This window comes from Anomaloglossus baeobatrachus, chromosome 1, assembly GCF_048569485.1.
Source record: "Anomaloglossus baeobatrachus isolate aAnoBae1 chromosome 1, aAnoBae1.hap1, whole genome shotgun sequence".
NCBI classification, from domain to species: Eukaryota; Metazoa; Chordata; class Amphibia; order Anura; family Aromobatidae; genus Anomaloglossus; species Anomaloglossus baeobatrachus.
Window position 1 is genome coordinate 888232291 of NC_134353.1, and position 13966 is coordinate 888246256.

Below are 13966 nucleotides of genomic sequence, written 5' to 3' on the forward strand. Positions count from 1 at the left end.
TCTATCTATCTATCTATCTATCTATCTATCTATCTATCTATCTATCTATCTATCTATCTATCTATCCCTCTATCCCTCTATCTATCTATCTATCTATCCATCTATCCATCTATCTATGTATCCCTCTATCTATCTATTATCTATCTATCTATCTATCTATCAATCTACCGATCTATCTATCTATCAAATCAAATCAAATCAAATCAAATAAGCTTTATTGGCAGGACCAAATACAAATTAGTTTTGCCAAAGCAAATGTACATTAGGGACTGGGGCTGTGGGGATGGTGGGTGGGGACTGTAGGTAGGATGGATGGGGCACATCCAAGGTGGGGACTGTGGGGGCACTTCTAGGATGGGGGCTATGGAAGTCCATGGCTTATGATAGGGCGTATCCAGGGTGGGGTCTGTAGTAACGGTGGTTATTGGGATACATCTATCTATGTATCCCTCTATCTATCTATTATCTATCTATCTATCTATCTATCTATCTATCTATCTATCTATCTATCTATCTATCTATCTATCTATCTATCTCTATCTATCTATCCCTCTATCTATCTATCTATCCCTCTATCTATCTATCTATTATCTATCTATCTATCTATCTATCTATCTATCTATCTATCTATCTATCTATCTATCTATCTATCTATCTATCTATCTATCTATCTATCCATCCATCCATCCATCCATGATGATAGAAAACATCTCACACTCATAGAGCAAACTTATCATGTGCATTTTCCAGTTTCCAGTAATTTCTGCACTTTCTGATGTTTATTTAAATATTCTGTAAGATTTGTGTTATTAGACTGCAGATCACAAGGACAAGTGTCTGACATTGGTTGGCACTGGTGTTGGCATTGACTGGTACAGATATCTGACATTATCTGGCACTGGTGTTGCAATTGGCTGGCACTGGTGGTTGGCATTGAGTGAAACTGGTGTTGGCATTAGCTGGAACTGGCATTGGTATTGGATGGCAATGGTGTTTGGGCTTGGTTGGCACTGGTGTTGGCATTGGCTGCCAGTGATGTTGGCATTGGTTGGCATGGCACTGGTGTTGGCATTGATTGGCACTGATGTCTTGCATTGGCTGGCACTGGTGTTGGCATTGGGCTGGCTGTGGTGTCTGGCATTGGGTGACATTGATGTTGACATTGGGCAGGCTCTGGTGTCATGCATTGGTTGGCACTCGTGTTGGTATTGGGCTGGCTTTAATGTCTGGCTTTGGCTGGCACTAGTGTTGGCATTGCGCTGGCACTGGTGTTGGCATTGTGCTGACTCTGGTGTCTGGCATTGGATGACACTGGGGTTGGCATTGGCTGGCACTTGTGTTGGCATTGGGCTGGCTCTGGTGTATGGCTTTGACTGACACTGGTGTTGGCATTGGGCTAGCTGTGGTGTTTGGCTTTGACTGGCATGGGTATTTGCATTGGGCTAGCTGTAGTGTATCGCTTTGGCTGGCACTGGTGTTGGCATTGGGCTAGCTGTGGTGTATGGCTTTGGCTGGTACTGGTGTTGGCATTGGGCTAGCTGTAGTGTATGGCTTTGGCTGGCACTGGTATTTGCATTGGGCTAGCTGTGGTGTATGGCTTTGGCTGGCACTGGTATTTGCATTGGGCTAGCTGTGGTGTATGGCTTTGGCTGGCACTGGTATTTGCATTGGGCTAGCTGTGGTGCATGGCTTTGGCTGGCACTGGTGTTGGCATTGGGCTAGCTGTGGTGTATGGCTTTGGCTGGCACTGGTATTTGCATTGGGCTAGCTGTGGTGTATGGCTTTGGCTGGCACTGGTATTTGCATTGGGCTAGCTGTGGTGTTTGGCTTTGGCTGGCACTGGTATTTGCATTGGGCTAGCTGTGGTGTTTGGCTTTGGCTGGCACTGGTATTTGCATTGGGCTAGCTGTGGTGTATGGCTTTGGCTGGCACTGGTATTTGCATTGGGCTAGCTGTGGTGTTTGGCTTTGGCTGGCACTGGTATTTGCATTGGGCTAGCTGTAGTGTATCGCTTTGGCTGGCACTGGTGTTGGCATTGGGCTAGCTGTGGTGTTTGGCTTTGGCTGGCACTGGTATTTGCATTGGGCTAGCTGTGGTGTTTGGCTTTGGCTGGCACTGGTATTTGCATTGGGCTAGCTGTGGTGTATGGCTTTGGCTGGCACTGGTTTTTGCATTGGGCTAGCTGTGGTGTATGGCTTTGGCTGGCACTGGTATTTGCATTGGGCTAGCTGTGGTGTTTGGCTTTGGCTGGCACTGGTATTTGCATTGGGCTAGCTGTGGTGTATGGCTTTGGCTGGCACTGGTATTTGCATTGGGCTAGCTGTGGTGTTTGGCTTTGGCTGGCACTGGTATTTGCATTGGGCTAGCTGTGGTGTTTGGCTTTGGCTGGCACTGGTATTTGCATTGGGCTAGCTGTGGTGTATGGCTTTGGCTGGCACTGGTATTTGCATTGGGCTAGCTGTGGTGTTTGGCTTTGGCTGGCACTGGTATTTGCATTGGGCTAGCTGTAGTGTATCGCTTTGGCTGGCACTGGTGTTGGCATTGGGCTAGCTGTGGTGTTTGGCTTTGGCTGGCACTGGTATTTGCATTGGGATAGCTGTGGTGTTTGGCTTTGGCTGGCACTGGTATTTGCATTGGGCTAGCTGTAGCTGTGGTGTATGGCTTTGGCTGGCACTGGTATTTGCATTGGGCTAGCTGTGGTGTTTGGCTTTGGCTGGCACTGGTATTTGCATTGGGCTAGCTGTAGTGTATCGCTTTGGCTGGCACTGGTGTTGGCATTGGGCTAGGTGTGGTGTTTGGCTTTGGCTGGCACTGGTATTTGCATTGGGCTAGCTGTGGTGTTTGGCTTTGGCTGGCACTGGTATTTGCATTGGGCTAGCTGTGGTGTATGGCTTTGGCTGGCACTGGTTTTTGCATTGGGCTAGCTGTGGTGTATGGCTTTGGCTGGCACTGGTATTTGCATTGGGCTAGCTGTGGTGTTTGGCTTTGGCTGGCACTGGTATTTGCATTGGGCTAGCTGTGGTGTATGGCTTTGGCTGGCACTGGTATTTGCATTGGGCTAGCTGTGGTGTTTGGCTTTGGCTGGCACTGGTATTTGCATTGGGCTAGCTGTGGTGTTTGGCTTTGGCTGGCACTAGTATTTGCATTGGGCTAGCTGTGGTGTATGGCTTTGGCTGGCACTGGTATTTGCATTGGGCTAGCTGTGGTGTTTGGCTTTGGCTGGCACTGGTATTTGCATTGGGCTAGCTGTAGTGTATCGCTTTGGCTGGCACTGGTGTTGGCATTGGGCTAGCTGTGGTGTTTGGCTTTGGCTGGCACTGGTATTTGCATTGGGATAGCTGTGGTGTTTGGCTTTGGCTGGCACTGGTATTTGCATTGGGCTAGCTGTGGTGTATGGCTTTGGCTGGCACTGGTATTTGCATTGGGCTAGCTGTGGTGTTTGGCTTTGGCTGGCACTGGTATTTGCATTGGGCTAGCTGTAGTGTATCGCTTTGGCTGGCACTGGTGTTGGCATTGGGCTAGCTGTGGTGTTTGGCTTTGGCTGGCACTGGTATTTGCATTGGACTAGCTGTGGTGTATGGCTTTGGCTGGCACTGGTATTTGCATTGGGCTAGCTGTGGTGTATGGCTTTGGCTGGCACTGGTGTTGGCATTGGGCTAGCTGTGGTGTTTGGCTTTGGCTGGCACTGGTATTTGCATTGGGCTACCTGTGGTGTATGGCTTTGGCTGGCACTGGTATTTGCATTGGGCTAGCTGTAGTGTATCGCTTTGGCTGGCACTGGTATTTGCATTGGGCTAGCTGTGGTGTTTGGCTTTGGCTGGCACTGGTATTTGCATTGGGCTAGCTGTAGTGTATCGCTTTGGCTGGCACTGGTGTTGGCATTGGGCTAGCTGTGGTGTTTGGCTTTGGCTGGCACTGGTATTTGCATTGAACTAGCTGTGGTGTATGGCTTTGGCTGGCACTGGTATTTGCATTGGGCTAACTGTGGTGTATGGCTTTGGCTGGCACTGGTGTTGGCATTGGGCTAGCTGTGGTGTTTGGCTTTGGCTGGCACTGGTATTTGCATTGGGCTACCTGTGGTGTATGGCTTTGGCTGGCACTGGTATTTGCATTGGGCTAGCTGTAGTGTATCGCTTTGGCTGGCACTGGTGTTGGCATTGGACTAGTTGTGGTGTTTGGCTGGCACTGGTATTTGCATTGGGCTGGCACTGGTGTTGGCATTGTGCTGACTCTGGTGTCTGGCATTGGATGACACTGGGGTTGGCATTGGCTGGCACTTGTGTTGGCATTGGGCTGGCTCTGGTGTATGGCTTTGACTCACACTGGTGTTGGCATTGGGCTAGCTGTGGTGTTTGGCTTTGGCTGGCATGGGTATTTGCATTGGGCTAGCTGTAGTGTATCGCTTTGGCTGGCACTGGTGTTGGCATTGGGCTAGCTGTGGGGTATGGCTTTGGCTGGTACTGGTGTTGGCATTGGGCTAGTTGTAGTGTATGGCTTTGGCTGGCACTGGGGTTGGCATTGGGCTAGCTGTGGTGTATGGCTTTGGCTGGCACTGGTGTTGACATTGGGCTAGTTGTGGTGTTTGGCTTTGGCTGGCACTGGTGTTGGCATTGGGCTAGCTGTGGTGTATGGTTTTGGCTGGCACTGGTGTTGGCAGTGAATTGGTGACAGCAATGAAGCTTTCTGTTATAGGGAGAGGAGAGCTCTCCCCGCCCAGGCTGCCTTGTGTTAGGAGAGGAAGAAAGCTCTTTGTAATAATTCCTTTTACATAGTTACATAGTTACTTAGGTTGAAAAAAGACCTAGGTCCATCTAGTTCAACCTTCCTCCACCAGTTCTACATTTTGTCATTAAGTCATTTATAACCAACAATGTTGTGTGTACTGAGGAAATCATCCAGCCCTTTTTTAAAAGCTGTTTGCTTTATCCTTTTATCCTGTGCAAGAAGCTGGTGGAGGAACGACTGTGCTTTGGATGTGTCCCACTAAAGGAAAGCAATAATGAGAAATACTGCCAGGCCCAATGAGCAAAGTAATCAGGAACCATGGATGACTGACATTTTATGGGGCCACTGAAGTCATAAAGTAGGATCAGTAATTGTATAGGAAGCTTTGTGTTCTGTTGATCCTAGTTAAATTGTGTATCTGACAGATATTAAATGATATCCCCCGTACAATGTATGGGCAGCGCACCCTGGGGTTACCGCACTATGGAGCAGCGCTGTATAAAGAGAGATCTGTGGTATCAACAATCATAGAAATTATAGGAGTGGGAAGAGGAAGAAAAAGGAAGAAATGTATGAGACAGAGGAAAAGAGTGCAAAGAAGAAAGAGGGACTGACCTGGAGATATAGGCAATATATAATGTAACCAGTCCTAATACAAGGAGAAACAAATATACTGCGCGTATAGTGATGACCGACTACTGGCCACGGCACAGCTGTCACCGGCCAGGACTCAAGAGAGGATGAGAGAAGGTGGGAGATCTCCTTCCCGGATCCATCATTAGAGGACTCATTATTAGAGATGAGCATATGCAAACTTTAAAGTTTGGTGTTCCTACCAAACACAGACTTTACAAAAAAAAATCAATGTTCGAATTCGGGTGCTTTATGGACGAACACTACTCAAGTGAGCACCACTGTGCTCGGGTACGCTCGGTGCTCAGCGCAGTGAGAGCCACTTGCAGTCTCTAAATGGCTGTCACCCTGCGGTAACAAAAGTGTTGTCGTTTGTAGTGTGCACCAAAAAAATAAATATCAACACCGCAAAAACTAGTATGCAAACGCATAAAAGGTATATAAATCTTTAGTAAACAATTTTAAAAAGAATAAAAAAAGTGTCAACAATTGGCACCTCTCATGGGGCAGATGTAATATATTGGGAACACCTAGCTGACCCACCTATGAAGTAATATAATACCATAGTAACACCGGACCAAAAAAATAAAAAATAAAAAAAATATATATATAAATACATACTGTGTATACAGTCAGGGCCAGAAATATTTGGACAGTGACACAAGTTTTATTATTTTAGCTGTTTACAAAAACATGTTCAGAAATACAATTATATATATAATATGGGCTGAAAGTGAGCATGCATTTCACTTGCTCAAATCCAGACTTAAGACGGAAAGACCCACAAACAAGCAAGACCTGAAGGCTGCGGCTGTAAAGGCCTGGCAAAGCATTAAGAAGGAGGAAACCCAGCGTTTGGTGATGTCCATGGGTTCCAGACTTAAGGCAGTGATTGCCTCCAAAGGATTCGCAACAAAATATTGAAAATAAAAATATTTTGTTTGGGTTTGGTTTATTTGTCCAATTACTTTTGACCTCCTAAAATGTGGAGTGTTTGTAAAGAAATGTGTACAATTCCTACAATTTCTATCAGATATTTTTGTTCAAACCTTCAAATTAAACGTTACAATCTGCACTTGAATTCTGTTGTAGAGGTTTCATTTCAAATCCAATGTGGTGGCATGCAGAGCCCAACTCGCGAAAATTGTGTCACTGTCCAAATATTTCTGGACCTAACTGTATATATATATATATATATATATATATATACTGTATATATACAGTGCCTTGCAAAAGTATTCGGCCCCCTTGAACTTTTCAAACTTTTCCCATATTTCAGGCTTCAAACATAAAGATAGACACTTTTTAATTTTTTGGTAAAGAATCAACAACAAGTGGGACACAATTGTGAAGTTGAACGATATTTATTGCTTATTTTATACTTTTGTAAAAAATAAAAAACTGAAAATTGGGGAGTGCAATATTATTCATCCCTTTTAAGTTAATACTTAGTAACGCCACCTTTTGCTGCGATTACAGCTGCAGTCGCTTGGGGTATGTGTCTATCAGTTTTGCACATCGAAAGACTGAAATTCTTGCCCATTCTTCCTTTGCAAATATCAGGAGCTGAGTGAGGTTGGATGGAGAGCGTTTGTGAACAGCAGTTTTCAGCTCTTTCCATAGATTCTCAATTGGATTCAGGTCTGGACTGTGACTTGGCCATTCTAACACCTGGATATGTTTATTTGTGAACCATTCCATTGTAGATTTTGCTTTATGTTTGGGATCATTGTCTTGTTGGAAGACGAATCTCCGTTCCAGTCTCAGGTCTTTTGCAGACTCCAACAGGTTTTCTTCAAGAATGGTCCTGTATTTGGCTCTATCCATCTTCCCATCAATTTTAACCATCTTCCCTGTCCCTGCTGAAGAAAAGCAGGCCCAAACCATGATGCTGCTACCACCATGTTTGACAGTGGGGATGATGTGTTCAGAGTGATGAGCTGTGTTGCTTTTACGCTAAACATATAGTTTGGCATTGTGCCCAAATAGTTCGAATTTGGTTTCATCTGACCAGAGCACCTTCTTCCACATGTTTTGTGTGTCTCCCAGGTGGCTTGTGGCAAACTTTAAACGTCACTTTTTAGGGATGTCTTTGAGAAATGGCTTTCTTCTTGCTACTCTTCCATAAAGGCCAGATTTGTGCAGTGTACGACTGATTGTTGTCCTATGGACAGACTCTCCCACCTCAGCTGTAGATCTCTGCAGTTCATCCAGAGTGATCATGGGCCTCTTGGCTGCATCTCTGATTAGTCTTCTCCTTGTTTGATATGAAAGTTTTGAGGAACGGCCGGGTCTTGGTAGATTTGCAGTGGTATGATACTCCTTCCATTTCAATATGATCGCTTGCACAGTGCTCCTTGGGATGTTTAAAGTTTTGGAAATCTTTTTGTATCCAAATCCAGCTTTAAACTTCTCCGCAAGAGTATCATGGACCTGCCTGTTGTGTTCCTTGGTCTTGATGATGCTCTCTGTGCTTTAAACAGAACACTGAGACTATCACAGAGCAGGTGCATTTATTCGGAGACTTGATTACACACAGGTGGATTATATTTATCATCATCAGTCATTTAGGACAACATTGGATCATTCAGAGATCCTCAGTGAACTCCTGGAGTGATTTTGCTGCACTGAAAGTAAAGGGGATGAATAATATTGCACGCCCCAATTTTCAGTTTTTACTTTTTTACAAAAGTTTGACATAAGCAATAAATTTCATTCTACTTCACAATTGCGTCCCAATTTTTGTTGATTCTTCAACAAAAAATTAAAATGTTTTATCTTTATGTTTGAAGCCTGAAATGTGGGAAAAGGTTGAAAAGTTCAAGGGGGCCGAATACTTTCGCAAGACACTGTATATATATATATACATGTATATATATATATATATATATCAATATGCATACTACTCTGTATTTGACATGTTTGTCATGATAAGAAAATACAGGTGAAACACAAGTGTGTCAAGAATATTAAACAAAATTTACATCACACAGTATATACATATAAATACGGGCCCATAGTGGTACAAGGTACACCTACAAAAGGGGAGCAAAGAGAGTATGCCGGCATTCCCCACTCCCAACGCCCGTTTCTCATTAGTGATGCTTCTTCTCCTGGAAGTGTAAGGGTACCTTCACACTTAGCGATGCAGCAGCGATCCGACCAGCGATCTGACCTGGTCAGGATCGCTGCTGCATCGCTACATGGTCACTGGTGAGCTGTCAAACAGGCAGATCTCACCAGCGACCAGTGAACAGCCCCCAGCCAGCAGCGACGTGCAAGCGACGCTGCGCTTGCACGGAGCCGCCGTCTGGAAGCTGCGGAGACTGGTAACTAAGGTAAACATCGGGTATGGTTACCCGATGTTTACATTAGTTACCAGCGCACACCGCTTTAGCTGTGTGTGCAGGGAGCAGGGAGCCGCGCACACTGAGCGCTGGCTCCTTGCTCTCCTAGCTGCTGTACACATCGGGTTAATTAACCCGATGTGTACAGCAGCTACATGTGCAGAGAGCCGGAGCCGGCAGCACAGGCAGCGTGAGAGCTGCAGAGGCTTGTAACTAAGGTAAATATCGGGTAACCACCTTGGTTACCCGATGTTTATCTTGGTTACAAGCTTACCACAGCTGCCAGACGCCGGCTCCTGCTCCCTGCTCGCTTCATTTGTCGCTCTCTCGCTGTCACACACAGCGATCTGTGTGTCACAGCGGGAGAGCGCCTTTGAAGAAAACGAACCAGGGCTGTGTGTAACGAGCAGCGATCTCGCAACAGGGGCCAGATCGCTGCTCAGTGTCACACACAGCGAGATCGCTAATGAGGTCACTGCTGCGTCACAAAAAGCGTGACTCAGCAGCGATCTCGGCAGTGAGCTCGCTGTGTGTGAAGCACCCCTAAATGTCCCGGCTGTAACATCAACCAGAGACCTAGTGGGAGATCACGGGGGTAGAGCACAGGAACTCTCGCGATCGCCATGACTAAAAAAACATGAATAACTAATGGAAAAACACATGGAAAAAACATTGATAAATACTGTAAATACTGAATAAAACAGAAATATCAATTAATTAAATCAATTAAAGTTTTTGTTGCAGCACTAACATTATATCAACAGTGCACATCACCGCTGCAGCTAATCATTAGGCTTGATGCCGTTTTCCATCAGTAGAACCACTGAGCTCTGTAACTGACTGCAGCGGTGATATGAGGTGTCGGCGTGACGTCACAGCTGCAGCCAAAACACTGAGATTGGAACTGCAGTAGTGATCTGTCGACTGATACAGTGAGGATGAGTACCCAATCGGTTTGATATATTACACATAAAAAAATCGTTTGGGCTCCACTTTTCTTACAGTGGAAAACCCCCTTTTGTGACTGTTCTGTTCCCTTCATCATTATTTTCATGGCCACGTAACAATCCAATCACCCTACAAAGAAGTGTTTTGCTCATTCTTTGGGTTATTGCAGGCACGATTACACGGGTTAATAACCAGGAATGAACGTACTTATGATGGCTTTGTCTCCTTATGTCCCCTGTACCTATTCACTCTCTTTTTTTCCCCTGTACTTTTTCACTCTCCGTTTTGTCACCTGTACTTTTTCATTCCCCTTTTTATCCCCTGCACTTTTTCACTCTCCATTTTGCCCCCTGTACTTTTTTTCCACTCTCCGTTTTGTCCCCTGTAGATTTTCACTCTCCTTTTTGTCCCCTGTACTTTTTCACCTTCCGTTTTGTCCCCTGTACTTTTTCACCCTCCTTTTTGTCCCCTGTACTTTTTCACCCTCCGTTTTGTCCCCTGTACTTTTTCACTCTCCATTTTGCCTCCTGTACTTTTTCACTCTCCTTTTTTCCCTGTACTTTTTCCCTCTCCGTTTTGTCCCCTGTACTTTTTCACACTACTTTTTGTCCCCTGCACTTTTTCACTCTCCATTTTACCCCCTGTACTTTTTTCCACTCTCCATTTTGTCCCCTGTACATTCTCACTCTCCTTTTTGTCCCCTGTACTTTTTCACTCTCCTTTTTGTCCCCTGTACTTTTTGACCCTCCTTTTTGTCCCTTGTACTTTTTCACCCTCCGTTTTGTCCCCTGTACTTTTTCACTCTCCATTTTGCCTCCTGTACTTTTTCACTCTCCTTTTTTCCCTGTACTTTTTCACTCTCCGTTTGTCCCCTGTACTTTTTCACACTACTTTTTTCCCCTGTACTTTTTCACTCCCCTTTTTGTCCCCTGTACTTTTTCACTCCCCTTTTTGTCCCCTGTACTTTTTCACTCTCCTTTTTGTCACCTGTACTTTTTAACTCTCCTTTTTGTCCCCTGTACTTTTTCACTGCACTGGGGAGCACCCATTATTTATCTCTGCATATTGCAGTGGTGCGCTCGCCTCTGTGTTTTAGATTTTCACCAATTATCAACACATCTAAATGTACCTTTATGTCTTTGACCATTTTAATATCTGTGCAGTTGATGTTAACAGAAAAGTGAACCATTTACAGTATTATAATCCCCACTGCTAAATTCCACCACCACTTTCAGTTGCAAGCTCTTTTGGCAAACAACATTTTGACCTTTTCATTTGTGGTTGCATAATCTTTTTGAAGTCAATCTCTTTTATTTTATGATGTTTGCTCTTGTAAATAAAGGTAAATATATATTGCAACCTAGTCCAATGTTAGAGCGCCCCTTGTGGTTAGATCTGTATTCTCATTACAATCTTCCGGTAGTCTCTTGACAGTGCTTATCTTGCTACCTCCAATAGGTGGCACTAGAGTTCATCTCCTTCCTCCCTGAAGAGACAATTTGAATATTTCCCGGAGGAGTATTGTGGCTTAAAGTCTCCTCACTGGCAGCCAGATTGGTTTGTAAGTCTCCGCAAGGAGAAACGTTTTAACCTTAGATCTTGTGTTCTGTAATACAGAGGAATAGAAGATTTCAGAGGGAATAGATGTGAAACTTTTGGGACACGTCGGGCCCTAAAGCTGGCTGAAATCTCAATTTTTGTTAAAAATGAGTAATATATGGGACATATATTAAAATATTTGATGTCATGAAAAAAATCATGTACTATATGTTTTATAAACCAGGCCCAAGCTCTATTCTAGTTTAAATGTGCACCAACATTCAGGATGCTGGCTTCTTGCACCATAGATCTGGGAGCCTGCTGGGTCAGTTAAAAAGTTTTTAACATAATGAAAACATTGGCTTATTCCATTGAAGGTTGACTTTTTCTATTTTTTTTTTTGTATTTCTTGGACATTTTGGGTTTAGAGGGATGAACTTTATGGACTTTTTTTGTTTACAGTTTACTGTAATAGATTTTTCCAAAATATTGAACTTGCCTAATAGATTCTATTTTCCACCATTTTCTAGATATTGAAGCTAGTTGGTCTACAATTAATAAAAATACTGTTGTTGCACGTAGCACCAAATCATATCTCATATGGCCTTTTTTTATATGGCTATAGAAAAAAAACCCAGCTAAACTATGATTGGCTGTCATCAGCATCAAAGACTTTTTTTGATAAATAGACCCCAATGTTTCCTGCTGACTTTAGGTGTTTATGGTACCTTATCAAGGTTTATGGTCAGAATATCCAGGAGCAGTGTGGACACGGACAGAAGAGGCCCCTGTGCAAGAGCAATATATGGACCCTTTGCAATCTAATAGCTCCTCATACTGCACAAATCTACCTGCTTCGGAGCAGGAAGTTTCTCCTTTTGCCTCTTAGGTCTTCAGTAGAGATGAGCGAACCGGTCGCGGTTCGGCTCGAGGTCGGTTCCCCGAACGGAGGTCTCGTTCGAGTTCGGTTCGTCGAACGTTCAACGAACCGAACTCGAACCAATAGGCTATAATGGGAGGCAATCACAAACACATAAAAATGCATGATAAATGTACACAAACAGTTAATAAACATTGCCATAACACTTACCGGTCCCCGTGATCCCTCCTGCACTCTGTTCCTGCAGCTATTCCATCCGATGATCGCTGAATCCTCCCGGTGACCGGCACTGCCAGCAGAGATGCAGGACCTATCGTGACGTCAAAATAGCCATGTGACCAGTCACGTGGCTATTATCTCATTGGCTACAGACTGGTCACATGACTATGACGCGTCATGTAGGACCTGCGAGTGCATCTCTCCGGTACACGGTGCACATATGTGTATCGCCGTGTACCGGCAACATGCTCTAGCACACGGTCGACTCCCCATTCCGTTAGGGACCGGCTGACACAGCCGGTCATTAACGGAGATCACCGTTGCCATAGCAACGCAGTTAGCGGTGACATCACCGCTAACCGCGGCTCCGAGAGCACCGTTGCTATGGTAACGCGTCTGTCAGCGTTACCGCTGTTACCGCTGACAGCCAGCAGCACTGATCTCTCACGGAGTGAAGGCTGCACGCTGCTTCCCGATTGTAGTGAGGATTGTAGTGAGGATGAGGTGCCCCAGCTCATCAAGTGATGAGCTGGGGCACCTCATCCTCACTACAATCCTCACTACTACTACACTAGTGAGGATCGTAGTGAGGATGAGGTGCCCCAGCTCATCAAGTGATGAGCTGGGGCACCTCATCCTCACTACAATCCTCACTACTACTACACTAGTGAGGATCGTAGTGAGGATGAGGTGCCCCAGCTCATCAAGTGATGAGTTGGGGCACCTCATCCTCACTACAATCCTCACTACTACTACACTAGTGAGGATCGTAGTGAGGATGAGGTGCCCCAGCTCATCAAGTGATGAGCTGGGGCACCTCATCCTCACTACAATCCTCAGTACTACTACACTAGTGAGGATCGTAGTGAGGATGAGGTGCCCCAGCTCATCAAGTGATGAGCTGGGGCACCTCATCCTCACTACAATCCTCACTACTACTACACTAGTGAGGATCGTAGTGAGGATGAGGTGCCCCAGCTCATCAAGTGATGAGCTGGGGCACCTCATCCTCACTACAATCCTCACTACTACTACTACACTAGTGAGGATCGTAGTGAGGATGAGGTGCCCCAGCTCATCAAGTGATGAGCTGGGGCACCTCATCCTCACTACAATCCTCACTACTACTACACTAGTGAGGATCGTAGTGAGGATGAGGTGCCCCAGCTCATCAAGCGATGAGCTGGGGCACCTCATCCTCACTACAATCCTCACTACTACTACACTAGTGAGGATCGTAGTGAGGATGAGGTGCCCCAGCTCATCAAGTGATGAGCTGGGGCACCTCATCCTCACTACAATCCTCACTACTACTACACTAGTGAGGATCGTAGTGAGGATGAGGTGCCCCAGCTCATCAAGTGATGAGCTGGGGCACCTCATCCTCACTACAATCCTCACTACTACTACACTAGTGAGGATCGTAGTGAGGATGAGGTGCCCCAGCTCATCAAGTGATGAGCTGGGGCACCTCATCCTCACTACAATCCTCACTACTACTACACTAGTGAGGATCGTAGTGAGGATGAGGTGCCCCAGCTCATCACTTGATGAGCTGGGGCACCTCATCCTCACTACGATCCTCACTACAATCCTGAAGTGCAGTTTCTTCAAATTCATTTAAAGGCACTTGGAACGCTGAAATTGCTGCTTATAATTTAAGCCTCTATTAAAA